The following is a 15,696-nucleotide window of genomic DNA, read 5'->3' on the forward strand; positions in this document are numbered from 1 at the left end:
TATGAATTTTAGGTATAGAGGAAAAAGGTCTACAGTATCACAATGAAAAAAAAGTGAACATACCAAAACTTCCAAGAATTCCAAGATATGTTCAAAAGACCAAACCTAAGAGTTGGTGGGTTAGAAGGAGGTATGATAAAGAGAAATTGTATCTGAGAATACCCCAGACCTACAGAATGTCTTCAGCATGCAAATTCAAGAGACATTGATAACCCCAAATAAACAAGACCAGAGATGAACCAAAAATACAAAGTGAGGGAATAACACTAGAAATTGAAAGGGAAAAAATACCAACTCACATGCAAATGAAGAAACATCAGAATATCTTTTGTCAACAACCCCTTAAAACATGGACTATGTATATTTCATGCCCTAAATGTACTTAATTGTCAACCAACATTACAATACCTATTAAAGATACCTCATAATTGATGGATAAATATTTCAAGACAAACACAAGGCAATCTATAATGATCAATCCAGCAAAGCAGAAAATTCTTAAAAAATACTGTATGTAAAGGATGAAGAAAGACAATTTTATCCTGAGGCCACAGGGAAATAATACATTTCATGAGAGCAAAACATGAACAGAAAAGAGGTAGAATTAATTGCCCAACACCACAGACCAATTAACCCCTAACACTAACCGAAGAAGAAATGAACTACCAATAATCCATTCCTCCAGAATACCCCACATATTCACAGGAAGTAGCAAACCCTTCAAGAAGAATGGCCTTATCTCTCCAATTAAAAGATTTGTAATAAAAATAAAGACCCAACATTTTTTGTGTGTGTGTGATCAAGGAACTTACATAACTTGATACAAAAACAGCCAATGGTTGAAAAACCAAACTACCAGTCTCAGAAAAACTGCCAAAGTGGTTCTCACATCTGATAAAGGACGCTTTCAAGACAAACCTAGTCAGAAGAGAGAAAGAGGTTAACTCCCTATTGATAAAGCAATTCATCAAATAGGTATATGTATTGTAAATATTATATACTGAAAGTTAGGTATCCCAATTCCATAAATGCTGAAAGATAGAAAGGGCCACTTATGTCCTAATACAATAATAGTGGAATGGTACAGCGTACCCTATTATGATGTTTAGATAGGTATTGTAAAATAAATATAAATATCCATATTAAATTATGCCATAGATTGATTGGAATTAACAGATATGGAAATTGCAGAGTATTCTACCTAGGGCATAGGAAATATACAGTCTTCCCTGCAGCACATGGAACCATTTCTAATTTGATTGTCTTATAAGCCACAAAACAAACCTTAACAAATATAAAACAAAACCAAAAATGAAAAGCATCTATTATACCTTATCAGACTACAGTGGCATAAAATTATAAATCACTAACAAACCTCAGAAATGACAGTTTTGGAGACTGCACAACATACTTTTGAATGAATAGTAAATTCTGGTGAGGTGATTAAAAGTTTCCTAGGATCAAATATAAATGATAATACTATCTACCAGAAATTCTGGGATGCCATCAAGGCAATCCTGGGGGGAATAGTTTAGTAGTGTTTGTCTTTAAAAAGAAAAAAATAGAGACCACAAGCAATTAATGACGCACCTAAAGATTCTAGAAACAGAAGAATCCAAACCTAAATGAAATGTATAACAAGAATAGGGCAAACATTAATGAAATATATGCAAAAAGAGCAAAGAATCAAATACTAGGTTCCTTGAGAAGAATATGATTAGCATACTTTTAGCCAAACTAACAAAGAGAAACAGAAGTTTTAAATTATATAGAGAGACATGAAAAGGAAGGGTTTTAGAAAAGGAAGCTTTTCTAAAAAGCTTCCTTTCAGAAAAAAAATAATAATTTGCAGTGAAATTCAGATCATCAGTGAATACTTTGAACCTTGAAAAAAAATGTATAGGCTGCCGGGTATGGTGACACATGCCTTTAATTCCAGCACTCAGAAGGCAGAGGTAGGAGGATCACCATGAGTTTGAAGCCACCCTGAGATTACAGAGTGAATTCCAGGTCAGCTTGAGGTAAAGTGAGACCCTGCCTTGGAAAACCAAAAACAAACAAACAAAAAAAGTATAAGCTTATGACTCACTAAAGTTAAAGCCAGAAGATATAAGTAACTTAAATGGACCATTACCAGCAATGAGATTATGAGACTGAAACTATAATTTAAAATCTTACAAAGAAAAGTCAAGAGCTTCACTGCTAAAGTCAACCAAACACACCTTCATGATAATAACCCTAAAGATATTTCAAGTATACAGAATATACCTCAAAATATTTAAGGCTATATATGATACCCCTAGAGCTAGTATTATACTAAATAGGGAAAACTGGAGTTTCTCTTTCTAACTTGTGGAACAAAACAAGGATGCCTACTCCCTCCACTTTCATTCAGTGTAGGTCTCAAACTCATGAGTAGAACAATAAAACATGAATAACTATAAAAGTCATAAAAATTGGGTCAGAACAAGTTAAACTATCCTTACTTTTAGATGGCATGATTCTATATTTTAAAGACCCTACAAACCACCAGGAAACTCTCAAATCTTATAAACCTTTTCAGTAAATTTGCAGGACATGAAATCAATGTACAAAAGTCAGTAGCTTGTATATATATATGGTAATGACAATGAAAAAAGAAATTAGGGAAAAAATCATTTATAATGCCTTCAAATAATGAATAAAATACTTAGGATTAAACAACAAAGGAGGTGAAAGACTGCTGAAGTGAAAATTTAAGACACTGGGGGAAAAAGATTTTGGAAAGATATTGTTTTCTTTGACAGATTTTTGTGAAAACAGTCTTACTATTCCTATTGATTCAATGCAGTCTCCATCAGAATTCTGATTATATTATTCACAGAGCTTGAAAAAAAAAATCCTAGATCTCAAGGAAACATAAAACACAACAGATAGCCAAAGAATTCCTATGCAAAAAGAACACTAATGGGAGCTGTCATGATACCAGACTTCAAATTATACTGCAAAGCCATAGAAACAAAGGCAACATGATGCTGCCACAAAAACAGACACTTATATCAGTGGGTATAATGGTGGACCTAGAAATAAGCCACACATCTACAAGGCATCTAACTTATGATAAAGGTATCAAAACCATACCCAGAACAAAAAGCCTGTTCAACAAATTGTGCTGATAAAATTGGATATCCACCTCCAGAATAATCTATTTATATTCATACCCATACCAAAATCAAACTGAATCCTAAGTTTTAATGTAAAACCTGAAACACTGAAAGTGTAAAAGGGAAAACACTCATGATACAGACATAGGCAGAAACTTTCTGAAAAGGACTCCAGTAAGTCAGAAAATAACCCCAAGATTTGCATAATGGGATTACATGTATTAAGGAGCAAAGGAAAATTATCACTGGAGTGAACAGACAACCTACAATTGAGAGAAAATCTTTGTTACCTGTACTTTAGACAGGCAGATAATATCTAGAATATATTTTAGTGTGTATGGTGGGTGTGAGTGCACAAATGGAGATCACAGGATAACTTTGATTACTGGTCCTGACTTTCTACCTTATTTGAATTAGACTCTATTGTCTGCTGAGTTCACCAGACTAGCTAGCCCCTAAGCTTCTGATTATCCTGTCTACATCTCACTGTGGGTAGGCATGCTGGAATTATAGACATAGGCTACCATATCCAACTTTCTAATGTGAGGGTTATGGATCCAGACTCTAATCCTCATGTTTGGGAAGCAAGCGCTTTATCTACTGGGTCATCTCCTGACCCCTAGCATATATTATTTTAAACTGTAAAACTTAAACGGAACTCAGTCAAAACTTCCAAATGAACTAAATAGTTCTTAAAAGAAACATTAATGTCCAATAAATATTAATTGTTTAACATATTTAGACATTGGAGAAATGCATATCTAAACAACATTGAGATTCCATCTTACCCCAATCAGAATGGCTACTGTTAAGGAAGCAAATCATAACAAATGCTTGAGAGAATGTGGGGAAAGAACCCTTTTCTCTGTTGATGGGAACATAAACTAGTCATAACCACTATGGAAATCAGTGTGGAAATTTCTCCAGAAACAAAACAGCTCCCATATGATCCAACTATATTGCTCCCTGACATATGCTAAAAGACCTCTATATCCTTTGCAAATCTTTGCTTATTGCTACTGTATTCACAACCGCAAAGAAATGGAGTCAGCCTGGATGTTCATCAACAGATGAATCAATAATGAAAATGTAATACATATGCACAATAGAATGTTAATCTGTCTTAAAGCAAAATGAAGTTTTTAGGAAAAATCACTGTTATGGAAATTATTATACCAGACTCAGAAAGACAATACCATGTGTTCAATTATGTTTCTGTCTTCTAATTTTATACATGTATATTTATGTGAGACTAAGTGTAGGCATAGGTAATGAAACTAGGAAAGAGAAGTCAGAGGTTTTAAGAAAGGGAATTGGGGAGAGGAATAGAGACATGAAAGTGGAAAGGAGACTACTGAGAGTAGAAGAGAACAAGATTAGGAGGAGAGGGGCAAGAAGTCAATGAAGAAGAGCAACCAAGATTAAATGAAAAAGTTGCAATGAAATCTGTCACTTTATAAATGAAAGAAAACTAATTTGAAAAAAATTAAGTCATGTATAAACTATAATTATACTTAATAGAGTAATGTGAAATTACATTTAAGATGTTTTTTTAATGGAAAATGAATCTTTGTAATTTTTAAAAAGATAACATGGAGGAAACAAATTGCAGAATGACATAACTACATCTTGCTACCAGTCAGATCTTTGAATGTAAGTTCATCAGGAGCACCAGTGGAAAGCACGTCCTGGCAAAATGGACAGTAGAGGCATGACCTGTCTACATGATGACTGTTTAGAGGCTCCTTTCAGAATAAACATTTTGACATTGCAACACAACAGGACCTACAGACTTCATGCTTTAAAACCATGTAATCAAGTAATTTAAAAAATAAATTCAAAAAAAGGGAAATGTCTATATAATTCATATGAAAACTTTTAAGCCTCTTAGTAGCCAATGTGATACTTAAAAAGAATATAGTTGGAAGATTCACAAGTTTTTAAAATTTGCTATGATCATACAGTAGTAAATATTGGTGGTGGCAACCACGTTGTCCAAACATAGGTACTGGCTGAAAGATAAGCTTACAAAAAATGGAACAAAATAGAAAACAAAAATTCTTGTAATTGCAACTATTTTCAACATATGGCCTTCAGTGGGGGAAGTCTTCTCAACAAATGATGCATAGATAATTGAATTTACATATGAAAAATAATGAAGATTGAACTATACTTCATGTCATACAAAAAATACCTTAAGTACCTCTAATGTAAGCACTAAAACTGTGTATCTTAGAAAGAAACAAAACTGTAAGCCTTTAATATCTTGAATTTAGAAGTTAGTGGTTTCTTAGCTATGACACCAAAACAAGTAACAAAATAAAAATAGATGACTGGACTTTATCACAGTTAAAATGTTTTATGTTAAACACAACTGTTAAGAAAGCTAGGGACTAGGGAGACGGCTCAGTGGATTCAGCACTTGCCATGGAAGCATGAGTACCTGAGCTTGGAGCCTAGCACCCATATAAAAAGTTGAGCACTGCAGTAAGCATATATAACCCCAGTGCTGCCTGTGGGCAAGAGAGGAGGTGGACGTAGGAGAATCCACCAGATATTCATAGACCAACTAGCCTGGCAAAAATGCAGCCATGAACAACCAGAGATCCTACCTCAAAAGAAAGTATAAGGCAAGACCATCTGAAAGTTCTCCTCTGACCACTACTTCTGTGCCATGGCATATGTGCACGGCACCCACACAGCATGCACCTCAGAAGGAGAGTAAAGACTACCCACAGAAGTAAGAAAAACTAATCTATTGCCATGCCATAAAACCCTGAACATGACCATTCTCATCTGATCACAGAAGCTAGCACAGTCAGGCCAAATTAGAGGGAGAAATAGAAAAGCAATTTGAAAAGTAATACATCCTATAAAAATCAAGTACCCAGAACACATAATTTATACAGAGCAAAAAGACAAAATCCAAATTGAAAACTGATATCTTGGATAAAATTGTGTTTCTCCCTCCAGACTGACAGATGACAGACATGCACACACAAATGCTTATGAAATTCTAACACCATTAAAAATGTGATCTTATCTGGAACAAGTTGATGAAAATGTAGCCAAGAAGAGGTAGGGAGCCAGGCGTGGTGGCACACGCCTTTAATCCCAGCACTCGGGAGGCAGAGGTAGGAGGATCACTATGAGTTTGAGGCCACCCTGAGACTACAGAATTAATTCCAGGTCAGCCTGGACCAGAGTGAGACCCTACCTCAAAAAAAAAAAAAAAAGAGGTAGGGGCAATATAATTTATGAAAAGGTAAATTTATAAATTATAATATCAATTTGTAAATTAATAATTATATTAATAAGAGGATAATTTATAAGAAGATTGCCATATGAGGATTGGCACAGGAAAGGCACTTTCATAAAACAGATAATTGGGACAATATACCTATAAGTCAAGGAATTCCATAAATTTTCAGTCAACTAACAAAAGCTAGAAAGAGACAAGGGATTCCCATGACAGTTTGAGAGAACGTGGCCTTCCTGCAAGCTTGATCCTGACATCCAACCTCTAGGACATTAAAACTAGGTTTCTGTTAGTTGATGGCACGCTGTTACAGAAGCCCTGGAAAAGTGATATGATCAGACCTTACTGTAAAATGTACCATGGCAAAGATCACATGAAAAGATGCCCAGTGTCCGTAGGTATTATGGACATGATAATCAAAGTCACAGTGAGTATGATTTCATAGCTCCAAAATTTCCACAATGTAATGAAAAAAATAGAGAAAATGTGCTTTGAAAAATGTGGAGAAATGGAGTCTTTCTCCATGGCTTCTTGGAATATCATGGTGACCTACTTTGGGAAGAATCCAGTGGTCCTTCAATGCGTTGAGATTTGCCTTATGAACTCGGAATTATACTCCTGAAATATACCCAAAAGAATTGAAAGGTATTAAAGCCAAAACTTGTTCACACACCATTCATAACTGCCAACAGAAAGAAGAGTCTAAATGTCCATCAAGAGGACAAGTGGATAAAATGTATATTAGAGATATGTAACTGTTATTTAATTTTATGGGAGCTCATTGTTGAGAGATTATCTCAAATCTGAGAAGAGAATTTAACAATCCCAAACATTGTTCAAAAGCCCAAAGACAGAGGGGAGGCCGCGTGTCAGGTGACGGGAGTCGGCGTAGGAGGCTTGGAGGAGGTCCGGTCTTAAGAGATTGAGTAAGACTGGCTTGTGCGCTGGCAGACTGGATAGACCGGGGCCCCGCGAGAATTTCCTGGGAAGAAGCATCACTGGAAGATTTGCTGACAGCCAAGGATGGCAAGCAAAGGGCCCTTGGCCTCTGTGTCTCCTGAAAATTCCAGCGAGGGAGTCCCAGCGGTATCAGTAATGGGTCTGGCAAGAACAGAGGGCAGGACAGTACCTTTGAGTGCAACATATGTCTGGACACTGCCAAGGACGCCGTCATCAGCCTGTGTGGCCACCTTTTCTGTTGGCCGTGTTTACATCACTGGTTAGAGACCAGACCTAACTTGCAGGTGTGTCCAGTTTGCAAAGCTGGCATCAGCTGAGACAAAGTCATTCCACTCTATGGCAGGGGCAGCACTGGTCAGCAGGACCCCAGAGAGAAGACCCCTCCTCGTCCTCAAGGCCAGAGGCCAGAGCCGGAAAATAGAGGGGGATTTCAAGGATTTGGATTTGGAGATGGTGGATTCCAGATGTCATTTGGAATTGGGGCATTTCCATTTGGTATATTTGCCACAGAATTTAACCTAAATGATGGATGGCCTCCCCAAGCTGTCCCTGGGGCACCCCAGTACTTGGATAAACAGTTCCTGTCAGCCTTTTCCTATTTGTAGCCCTGATGATCATGTTCTGGCTCCTGATTGCCTAGGGCTGGTCTCTGTCCTGTCTGCATCCATAGCAAAGCCTCTGGACTGGTGATGTGCCACCCCCATTCCTGGTGTTTGGCTTCCTGGCTTCTCCTGACCCCAGAATCGGATCAGAAACACTTCAAGGAGTCTGTCCTCTCCATTAGAGCTGTGGAACTCAAGATCAGTTGATGAGGACCCCCCAAGTGTCACCACTGCTGTAAACAGTCCTTTTGTAACCTCAGGCCTTGGTGTTGAATCCCCTCTCATGGGCGGCAATGTGAAGTCCTGTTCATCAAGTTCTATTCATCAAGTTCTGAGTAGACACAGGAAAGTGATTGGAAAGAAAGAAACAGATTATCTTTACCCTGAGTTTTATATTGCAGAAACAAGGGGATGATCTAAATGGTACTTATGGAAACTTACTTTTATCTCTTTAAGTACCCCTTAATAAGACGCCTCCAAAGTGGGCTTCTTCTACAGAGAGGGACCCTTCCAGATTCCAGTGCTGGTCTGTCTGTCTTCCCCTCTCTCAGCAGAGACATAAGAAATTGCTGTCCTGGGAAGACCATAATTGCATCAGCTGAAGCTGGAGTTGCTTCATGGAATTTACCCAATACTCAGGTCTTTTGCTTACCCAGGCCTTGCTGGTTTCTTGGCCCTACAAAGCCACTTGAATGATCTCCTAGCTTCCCAGTGTAGATTGTCCCTAGTGAGACATGTCACTCCACTCAGATTTTCCATCAAGTTTCTCCTCAAAATTAAGTGCATCTGCCTCTCTCCTCCAGAGGGAAGAGAGCCTAGACTACTGCTAACCTGAGACTGGCTGATCTGCTTCAGAGTTACAATGACAGAGGAACAACCAAACAAGCAGGCCCTGCCCCTAGGGCACAGAAGCTCTGATTATATCTCCTAGCACTCACCCAGAGAAGACTGGAGGCTCTGTCAGGGCCACCCAGTGCATGGGCAAGAACACCAACCTCAGAAGCCCAGTTCTACTTTTAAAGAGACAGGGAGTTGGGGTACCCACCTGTGATCCTGATTTTGGTATGGCTCCATAGAGTCCCTGAAAACTTGTACGTATGCCAAAGCCAGGGCTAGATGTGAATCCAGGAGAAACTATATTTTCCAGGTCTAGTTTGTTTTCCAGTTTCCTAAAGTGCTTCCTCCAGATCTGACCATGGGAACGTAGTTCTGGGCAGGTGAGGCAGTTCTTGCGCTGCCCACCAACCTACATCTTGGAAACTAGCTTCTCCCTGGAGCTGTCAGTGGTGATGCGAGATGGGCTTCTGCTGGGGTCTCTTGCTCACTCCTCCAGCCCACACTGCTCCTGGCTTGGCTGCAGCAATAACCACTAAACGGAAGAAAGCCTTACCTGGTGCTTTTTCCACATCCAACTATATAATGTATGGAAACCAAGACCTTGAGGATGGTGAGGAAACCCGCCTTCCCACTGCATAGTCCCCGCCTTTTTCCACGTACCTGCCAATGCCAGTGTTCAGACAAAAGTGTAAAGTATTGAGTAGGCAGGTTGGTTAGGCAAATTCACTTTCTAGGAATAAGTCACCAACTTTATAGTGTACCTGACAGGTTTTTGACATTCATGGGCATCCCCTCAAGTGTTCTCTTTGTCACCTAGAAATCCCCAGTATAGGGGTCCTTAGGGTGTCTGTCTATGTTCTAGAGAAAATTGGTAGGTCCTCTTGTTGTAGTGTGGCTCTAACTAGTACAGGGAAAACTTTAATCAGTGTATTTAAAGATACGAGTTTCCAGAAGAAAGATTAAAGAAGAGTTGTGAGTAGAAAAAATTTTTGGAATATTTTGGAAATGTGGTGAGCCCAGGAGAGCTCTACCAGCAAAGACATCTGGGAACACACTGTTAGTAAAGCTGGGGTGGCAACATGTCTCTTGTGAACCTTATAGGTCCCCATGCACCTCAGACATGGAGCTGGGCAGGAGAGCCAGCTTGGGAGCCCCCTTCCCTCTACAGGGTAGCCTCCATAGGATCAACATTCAACCTCAGCCAAAGTAGCTTTTCTTTCTTGTGTGTGTGTGTGGGGGGGGGGGTCTTCTCAACCTCTATCCTTCTGCCACCCTCATGGATAAGGACCAGGTCCTGATCACAGTCAGAAAATGGCAATATGTACGGCAGCACACCTTTACCAGTCAAGAATTTTCATTGTTGTGAAAGTGATTTGATTTAGAAGTAAATAAATGGATTTACATTACAAAAAAAAAAGCCCAAAGACAATAGTAGGATGCTTAGTTGGATTAAATGCATTTTCCATGATGAGATGAGACTTTATGAGGCAGGATTGGAACCTTATTACTTAAAGTGACATTATTAACAAGCTCAAATAGCTGATGCAAATTCCACACACACATGACATGCTACATGAGACTACGTCAGGGTCTTCTGTGAAACACATCTATGTGTTTGTGCAATTGTCATAATATGAGTATAACTTAGATTTTAGGAGATATATCAAAGTCTTCATTCTTATTTTGATGTTTATTATTACTGAGAAATACAGGGACAATAGGATATAATAACACTCAAAAATAAATAAATAAGTGAGTGATAGTTGGGTATCAAGTTGACAAGACATGGAATTTTGAAAGTAAATCTTCATTGTCATCTTTACTGGATTTTTCAAAAAAATTTTTATTAGTTTCCTATTCAGAAAATCCAGGCAGTTTGGTACCATTATTAGGCTCATCCATGACATTCCCCTCCCCATTAGTCCGATGTTGAGGTATATGGGTCATGCCTTGTGGAGTTAGCCCACAGTTATTGGTACAATAAATGTGCCTGCATATCCTGACCCAACATGTGGCTCTGACATTCTTTCTGCCCCTTTATCCACAAAATTTCCCTGAGCCATGTTGGGTTCATTTTTGGTCTGCTTCAGTGATGAGGTGTTGGGGGCCTCTGAGGCTCTGGCTCCCTGATTTGGTAGGAGTTGATTTTTCTCTGTGTTTGTCTTCTTCCCCCTTGTGATGGTATCCGGTTCATCAGGGAAACAGCACCCTTTCTTGTTTTGCTAATTTTCCATAGATTCAGCCGGCACCCTTTTGAGGTATGATGGGGTGGCTGTCTCCTTAGGATCTGCATCTATCTGAAAAAGAGAAGCAGATTCTCCAGTGGAGAGTAAGTTAGTTCCAGGACAAATGAAATAACCCTTTTTTTTTTTTTTTTAATCTTGTAGCCCATGATTGACGGGAGCTTGATATTGGAGAGAGGGTTTATGTTTGGATATGATTCTGACTTGTTTCCCAGCTCCAGCTATGGGTCCCGTACCACTGAGGGGATCAGTTAGCCAAATGAAGAGCAGTTGGCTCCCCACCATGGCTGTATGCCACTATTGCACTTGTGTGGGCATCACAGCAGGTTATTTGTTGCTAAGTACGTTAGAACATTATTTGCTTGGAGAGATATTGGTTATATCCCCCAGTAGCCCATGTAGCACCATCTGGTACTAGATACACTGATTGTCTGGGGACTGAGTCTCTCCTGGCTTCCAACCATGCCATTGCATATTTTGTGTCAGCTGCATATGGTGTCTTCAGCAATAGGGTCTTACCACTAACCTTTGGTGGGTCATCAAGTACTCTGACAGAAATCTGTCATTCTTTTAGGAAACCTTGTAGGTTTCTCTGCTCCAAAGCTCATTGTGGATGATAGCCCCATGCTGGTACTGGGAGTCACAGGTCAGTGCCCACTAAGAAAATGAGGAAAAATATAACTAATACACAAGAGTTAGGGAGGAGAGAAAGAGAGAGAGAGAGAGGGAGAAGGGGGGAGAGAAGATGTAGAAGGTTTAGGTTAGATTGATCCTACCCTCTCCAGTGTATTGTGGTTCAGGTGTTTCCTATAAGGGCCTGGTAAGGGTTCAACCATTTGGTCTGCCTTTTAAGAAGTAGAATTTTATGGTACCATTGCCGTTTGGGTCTAGATTAGTGTTTCCCAACCCTACGATGCCCTCTCTTCCCTCCCCATCCATCCTAGTGTCTAGTACATGAGTTGCTTGCTGGGTATGTAAGGTATCTTGGGTAGATTCAGGTTAGGTACTGTAGATGAGTGAGACTATGTGTTGATTTTTTTTTTCTGTAATTGGTTAAGTTAACTGAGAATGATCTGTTCCTGGTTCACCCATTTTTCCTCAAATTTCTTTGTGTCATTTTTTTCTTACTGCTGTGTAGAATTCCATTGTGTAGATATACCACATTTTAGTTATCCATTCTTCTAGTGATGGACATCTGGATTGATTCCAGCTCTTAGCTATTATGAATTGAGCCTCTACAAACATGGTTGAGCAAATCTCTCTGGCCTGTGGTTTGAACGTTTAAGGGTAGATGCCCAGTAAGGGAATAACTAGGTCTGCTGGTATCTCTATAGTCAGCTTTTTCAGGAGTCTCCATATTGCTTTCCAAAGTGGTTGTACCATCCTACATTCCCACCAACAGTGGATGAGTGTTCCTACTCTTCCACATCCTCGCCTGCATGTATTTTCACTTGATTTTTTGATGTTTGCTATCCTTATTGGGGTAAGGTGGAATCTCATAGTTGTTTTAATTTGCATTTCTCTGATGATTAGGGATGTTGAACATTTTCTTAAGTGCGTGTTTGCCATTTGTGTTTTTTCCTCTGTGAACTGCCTGTTCAGCTCTTTGCCCCATTTTGTGAATGGGGTGTTTGACTTCTTACTGTTTAGATTTTTGAGTTCTTTGTAATTTCTAGATATTAGGCTTCAATCAGTTGAATACCCACAAATATTTCCTCCCATTCAGTGGGTAATCTATTGGCTTTGCTTATTGTATGCTTGTCTGTAAAGAAACTCTTCTGCTTCATGTGATCCCAATGGTTGAGTGACTGTTTAAGATTGTGAGTTACTGGGTTTTTTTTTTTTTATTTTTGTTTTTATTTATTTATTTGAGAGTGACAGACAGAGAGAGGAAGAGGCAGATAGAGACAGAGAGAATGGGCACACCAGAGCTTCCAGCCACTGCAAACGAACTCCAGATGTGTGCTTCCCCTTGTGCAGCTGGCTAACATGGGTCCTGGGGAATTGAGCCTCGGACCAGGGTCCTTAGGCTTCACAGGCAAGCGCTTAACCGCCAAGCCAACTCTCCAGCCCATTAATGGGCTTTTGTTCAACAATATTTTTTACATTCCTATATCATGGAAAGTACTTCCTAAATTTTCTTCCAATAGTATTTGAGTTTCTGGTCTTATATTGAGGTCTTTGAGCCGTTTGGATTTGAGTGTAGTGCATGGTCAAATGTGTGGATCAAGTTTCAGTTTCATGCATGTAGTTACCCAGTTTGTCCAGCACCATTTGGTGAAGATGCTGTCTTTTTTTCAGCCTATATTGTTCAGGCCTTTGTCGAATATCAAGTAGCTATAGTTGCTTGACCCAAAGCCTGGGTCCTAAAGTCTATTCCATTGGTCTATACTCCTGTTTTTATGGCAGTACCATGCTGTTTTTATTACTATGGCCTTGTAATAGAGCTTTAGATCAGGTATGGTGATGCCACCAGAGGTACTTCTTTTGCTGAGGATATGTTTGGATATGTGAGGCCTTCTGCCTTTCCATATGAACTTTGAGATCATGTTTTCTATCTCTGTGAAGAGCACTGAAGGGATTTTAATTGGAATTGCATTAAATCTATATATTGCCTTTGGTAGGATTGCCATCTTCACAATGTTAATTCTGCCTATGCAGGAGCATGGAAGACCTTTCCATCATCTCAAGTCCTCCTCAATTTCTTTTTTGAGGATTATTATGTTTTCTCTGTATAGATCTTTCACTGCCTTGTTTAATGTTATTCCAAGGTTTTTTTTTTTTTTTTTTTTTTTTTTTGCTATTGAAAACGGGACTATGTCCCTTATTTCTTTCTCTGTTTCTTGGTCATTTGCATATAGAAATGCTACTGATTTTTGTGCATTGATTTTGTATCCTGCTACTTTGCTTTAGGAGTTAATCACCTTCAGAAGTTTGGGGATGGAGTCTCTTGGGTCTCTTACATATACAATCATGTCATCAGCAAATAGAGCTAACTTAACTTTTTCATTTCCAAATTGTATCCCTTTTATTTCCTTCTCTTGTCTTATTGCTTGAGCTAGGAATCCAGTACTATATTGAAAAGCAGAGGTGAGAAAGGACAACCCTGTCTTGTTCCTGATCTTAATGGGAATTCCTCAAGTCTCTCTCCATTAAGTATTATTTGGGCCTTCAGAGCTTTGTATATTGCCTTTATTATGTTAAGATATAAACCAAACATGCCAATTATCTCCAATGTTTTGTTCATGAAGGGATGTTGTACCTTGTCAAAGGCCTTTTCTGCATCTGTCAAAATGATCATGTGGTTTTTATGTTTAAGCTTGTTTATGTGGTGTATTACATTGACAGATGTCCATATGTTGAACCACCCTTGTGTTCCTGTGATAAATCCCACTTGGTCAAGGTGGATAATGCTTTTGATGTGTTGTTGGATTCGGTTTGTGAGAATTTTGTTCAGGATCTTTGCATCTAAGTTCATTAGGGAAATAGGTCGGTAGTTTTCTTTTCTTGTGTCATCTCTGCCTGGTTTTGGAATTAGGGTGATACTCGCTTCATAAAAGGAGTTGGGTAGCTTTCCCTGTTCTTCTGTTGTTTGGCACAGCTTATGGAAGATTGGTTTGAGTTCTTCCATGAAGGTTTGATAAAATTCAGCTGAGTAGCCATCTGTTCCTGGACTCTTCTATTGGGGGAGTTTTTTTTATTACTTTTTTAATCTCCATGAGTGTGGTGGGTCCATTGAGGTGATTAATCTGCTCTGAGTTTAGCTTTGATAGATGGTATGCATCCAAGAATTTATCCATCTCCTCCACATTATCCAGTTTTGTGGAGTAGAGGTTTTTGAAATAAGTCAAGATGATTCTCCCAATTTCAGTTACATCTGTTGTGATCTCTCATTTTTCATTTTGAATTTTGTTAATTTGAAGATTCTCCCTTTTATTTTTTGCTTGATCAAATTGGCCAGGGGTTTGTCAATCTTGTTTATTTTTTCATAGACCCAGCTCTTTGTTTTGTCAGTTGTCTTAATTGTTTCCTTGGTTTCCAATTCATTAGTTTCTGCTCTAGTTTTAATTATTTCTTTCCTTTAGAGCTCTTAGGTTGAATTTTTCTTGTTTTTCCAGTGCCTTTATGTGGATGGGTAGGTTATTGATTTGGGATCTTTCTGTCTTTTTTATGAAAGCATTGAGTGCTATGAATTTTCCCCTGAGGACTGCCTTCATTGTGTCCCATAAGTTTTGGTATGATGTGTTCTCATTGTCATTCAATTCCAGGAAATTTGCAATTTCTTTTATTTATTTTATCCACTATCCATTTATTGTTTAAAAGTGTGCTGTTCAGTTTCCAGGTGCTGTTGGGATTCTTGGTGGGTCTTTTGTTGTTGATTTCTAGCAATATAGCATTGTGATCTGATATCATGCAGGAAATTATGTCAATTTTGCTAAATATGTGGAGGCAGTCTTTGTGTCCCAGTACATGGTCTATTTTAGAAAATGTTCCATGGGTTGCTGATAATGTGTAGTCTGTGGATTTGGGATGGAAAGTTCTGTAGATGTCCATTAAGTCTAAGTGCTGTATGGTTTTGTTGAGCGCTCTTACTTCCCTGTTGAGTTTCTGTTTGGATGATCTGTCTATTACTGATAATGGTATATTGAAGT

At 38.8% G+C, this 15,696-nt stretch overlaps 1 pseudogene; it reads left to right on the forward strand.

Moving 5' to 3' along the window:
• Positions 1-7,407: 7,407 nt before the first annotated feature.
• Positions 7,408-8,002, forward strand: LOC101599361 (annotated as a pseudogene).
• The last annotated feature ends 7,694 nt before the right edge of the window (positions 8,003-15,696 follow it).

This window comes from Jaculus jaculus, chromosome 1, assembly GCF_020740685.1.
Source record: "Jaculus jaculus isolate mJacJac1 chromosome 1, mJacJac1.mat.Y.cur, whole genome shotgun sequence".
NCBI classification, from domain to species: domain Eukaryota; kingdom Metazoa; phylum Chordata; class Mammalia; order Rodentia; family Dipodidae; genus Jaculus; species Jaculus jaculus.